Source organism: Canis lupus, chromosome 5 (genome assembly GCF_011100685.1).
Source record: "Canis lupus familiaris isolate Mischka breed German Shepherd chromosome 5, alternate assembly UU_Cfam_GSD_1.0, whole genome shotgun sequence".
Lineage (NCBI taxonomy): Eukaryota > Metazoa > Chordata > Mammalia > Carnivora > Canidae > Canis > Canis lupus.
Window position 1 is genome coordinate 40,421,673 of NC_049226.1, and position 4,644 is coordinate 40,426,316.

Below are 4,644 nucleotides of genomic sequence, written 5' to 3' on the forward strand. Positions count from 1 at the left end.
GTTTCTAGCTGGATTTCCTACACTCAGCCTCTTCCTCCTCTCATCTATCCGCTAAAAAAACTGCCAGCATGAACATTCTAAAATGCAAATCCATTTACGCACTATGTTAAAAATACTTCAGTGGTTTACATGAGGTTATCTGGAATAATCAAATTCGTAGAGACAGTAAGTAGAAAGGTGGCTGCAGTGACTGGGGAGAGGGAATGGGGAATTGGTATTTAATGGGGACAGAGCTTCAGTCTGGGAAGATGAAAAAGTTCTGGAGATTGATGGTGGCGATGGTTGCAGAACACTGAATATATTTAATGCCACTGTACTATATACACCGAAAATAGTTAAGATGGTAAATGTTATGCTATGTATATTTTACCGCAATAAAAAAGTTTTAATACTTCAATGGTTCCAACTGCCTATGGAATAAAGTCCAAGCATCTTCACATGACGCATTAGCCCATCCTCTCGCCTGTCCCTCCAGGCTCATTTCCTAAATCCCAGCTCTGAGTTCCCTCTCCCCACATTTCCAACTACACATAGTTTCCAGAACACATCTTGTTTTTCCATGTCTGTTTCCCACCAAGCTTTCTGGTTTCTCTTCCTAGAGCACTATTCCCACCCCTGTCTATGAGCAATTTCTCTTCATTCTTCAAAACTCATCCAGTCATTTGTTCAACAATTATCTGCTGGGTCTGTGACTCCCATCTCAGGAAACAGAGAGTGGTGGGAAAGGCAGAGGGGAAACAAGTGATCTGAAGTGGGCGTGTGTATGAGGTCCTTGAGAGGCATCTAAGAAGGGACTCTCACCTCACCTGGGAAAGTCAGGGGAGCTGAAGCTTAAACACCTCCGCGTATAAGGGACCCTCTGATAGAGTTGTCCTCTCTCCTTGGTGCTACTTCTGAGCTTTGCATACACTTCTAATCTCTGCCCATACCGCATTGTGTACAGTCATTTTATAAGCTTCTATATTAGTCATGATTCTCTAGGTTGCCAGTGACATTAAACCAATCTGAACTAGCTTTACAAAACAAGAGGGGAGGAATTATCAGTTTCCATAAATAAACGTGGAAAGCCCAGAGGTGGCTATGGTCTGTGGAACAAATGAATCTGGGAACACCCACCCACTCTCCATGCCTTTCTGTAGGTTACCTTCATTCTCTCAATGGAGGTTACAGGTTCAGGCAGCATGGGATTCATTTAGTTAATTAATTTCACAAATACCACAGTCCATCAATTCTAAGACACACACTTTAACATCCCTGAGGTCAGCATACCTCTAACAGCTGCCATTGGCTGCCACTGCCCATGTGTGGATATGTGCAAACTCAGGCAGTTAGAGAATAGCTCATCAAGGGGCACCTGGGTGGCTCAGCAGTTGAGTGTCTGCCTTTGGCTCGGTTAAGCCACCCAGATGCCTCAGGTCCTGATCTTAGGGTCCTGGAATCAAGCCCCACATTGGGCTCCATGCCCGAGAGGAGTCTGCTTCTCACTCTGCCTCTGCCCCGCCCCCCACTCATGTTCTCTTTCTCTTTCTCTCAAATAAAGTCCTTAAAAAAAAAAAAGAATAATTACAGACATAAATGACTTAGATGAAAAAAATGATTCAAAAGAGAGACATGCTGGAAACGCCTGGGTGGTACAGTTGGTTAAGCATCCAACTCTTGGTTTTGGCTTGGGTCATGATCTCAGGGAGGTAAGCCCAAGCCCCACATTGGCTCCACACTGAGTGCGAGTCTGTTAAAGCTTCTCTCTCTCTCCCTCTGCCTCTCCCTGCATGCTCTCCTTCTCTCTCTACCTCTCTCTCTCTCAAATAAATAAATCTTAAAAAAAAAAAGACACTCTAAATGTGAGGAAGTTTCAGAACTACCTTAACCAATTTATCTCACTTATATTTTCCTTGGTGCACATGCACAAGAATGGAATATAACCTACACTGATGTCTAAATAACTCTCAAAGATCTTTCAGTAAGTGTAAAATAAAAGATGTACCTAATAAAGAACACTGTATCATAGTTTGACAGTATTTTTTCTTTTTTAGTGGAACATAAAATAATTGTTTTAAAATTGCTAGCATCTTAGATTATGAAATTGTATTTATTGGGCAGTTACCATGCACTGGAGACTTATACTAAACAAAACTAGGCCTAAGCTCCCGTGGAGCTCAATTCTTATGACTCTTGAGAACAAAGGGGGCCTATTGCTCTACTGGCTCCATTTTGAACTATCCAAAGAAAAGTGATTAGCCTGGTATGGATGATGTGGTCACCCCTGGAAAAATATTTGTGAACAGGGAGTATGAAGTTCTATGATTGTTTCAATATGGCTCATGGCCAATCTCTGCACCCAAAGTGAAGTCTACTTCCAGAAAAAGGAAGGAAGAAGCATTGAACAGAAAAAAAAATTAGTTGTTTTAATGTTCATTTGTCCTACAAGACTATGTGCACAGAGAAGTAGTGTTCTTGTCTACACCGGGCAGGGTCCAATCATGAAAACAGAATTCAAAAGAGGTATCTCAATAGAGGGAATTTAATACAGGAAGTAATTATAAGGTTTGGGGAAGGGCCAAGAAGCCAAATGGGATGGTGGGATGGTGGGCCACCCCAGAGAATAGCAAGAGTTGGACACTTGCTATGAATAGCCTCTACTTAAGGCTAGAGGGGAAAATGAGAAGGTGGTATCACCAGAGGCCAGTGTCACTCAGCTGGAGATGGATCCACCCCCGAGATACTGTTTAAAGCAGAAAACAGTGGGGGTTGGGGCAGAAATCCCCAGGTTTCCCCTTCCTCTCACTTTCCAATCTTCCACTAGAGGCTTTCCCTAGTCACCTTTACTCAGGGGCATTTGACAAAGGAGCCTGCAAAATGAAGTGGACAGAATCAGCTCCCTTCAACATAGAGAACAGGAGAAGGGTGGTGGGGACTGACGGTGAAGGAGGCAGATAAGCAGGCGACGTCTGATCTGTCTCTGTATCTCCAGCATCTAACACGGTACCTGGCTCCCACAGAAGGAAATAACTAAGTACGAAGAGAAACTGAGAATGACCATCCATGGTCATGATAAACGCCAAGGACAGAGATATGGATGGAGCGTTACTGCACTAGAGAGAAGAAAGTAATTTATTCCAAACTGAGTACACAAGGGAGGAGTCACAAAAAGCATGATGAATGAAAAACTATACAACTAATGAGCAAGGATTTGCCAGCAAAATAAAAAAGGTGAGAGAGTTAGGCAAGCAGGAAAGCTTGCACGCGTTGAAGGCCGAGCACACAAAAGCTTTTCAAGGAATGACAAGACTCAAAGTCAAATTCTATTCAGCACTTTTTCAGGACCTCTCAATGCGATTATATAGTTTTCCCCTTTTATAATTTACACAATGTATTAAACTGACATATATCCTTATATCAAACCATTCTTAAATTCCTGTCATAAAAACAATGCAGCCAAGAGGCACCTGGGTGGCTCAGTCAGTTGAGTGTCCAACTCTTGGCTCAGGTCTTGATCTCACAGTCATGAGTTTGAGCCCTGTGTTGGGTGATGTGCTGGATGTGCAATTTAGTAAAAAACAAAACAAAACAAAACAAAAAAACTATTTTTTTTTTTCAAAAAAAAAACTATTTAGCCAAAATCTATTACTCTTTTAATTCTACTGAATTTGTTTTGCCTTTTTTTTTAATTAAGATTTTATTTATTTATTCATAAGAGACACAGTGAGAGAGGCAGAGACACAGGCAGAGGGAGAAGCAGGCTCCCTGCCAGGAGTCCGATGAGGGACTCCATCCTGGTACTCTGGGATCACGCCCTGAGCTGAAGGCAGATGCTCAACCACTGAGCCACCCAGGTGTCTCAATTGCCATTTACTCAGGATCTGTGCATATTTATCACACATGATCTTTGGTCTATAGTCTACTTGTGTGGGTTTCCATTGTTCTCTATGAGGGATACTTTAACTTTGTGAAATTATTTGGAGAACTTTCTATGTTTTCATATTTTCTGACATATTTTAATAGCAGTAGAATTGTCACCTTCAACCTTAAGCATTTGTGATTCTGCCTGTGGGCTTTGAACTCCATCCTTTTCTTGTTACTCCTGCTACCCACTTTCTGGTTGTGTGGCGCCCCTGCTACATCTATCCCAACTCCCTCCCTCCTTGTACCACAAAATCCTGGTCTTTCCCTCCAGCTATAGTGAATTAAACACTCAAGGCCCTTGCCCCTGTCCCACCTAATTCCTTTTCCCCCTTTATTTTAGATCTCTTCTCCTTAAGTCTTGCCTGATATGCTGCTCTGTCTCACACCTCATGCCCAATTTGGTGCCCATCTGGTCCTGGCCTATTATCTTTTTGGGTAATTGTCTGCTCACTCATCTGTCTCCCCACCCCAACATTATGCTTAATAACTGATTTGTACCTTATCCATCACTATAATCTTAGCACTGGCACACAGTAGTACTTACTATATGTCAATTAAGTAAATGCTATAGACATGCACCTCAGAGACAAGAGAAGGAGGAAAAAAATAAGTTGGCAAACTATAGTCTGTGGGCCAAATGAATAGAACATATCACTTATTGTCTCTAGCTGGTTTTGACTATAAGGGCAAAGTTGAGTCATTATAAGAGAGACTGTCTGACCCTAGAAGTCATAAAATATT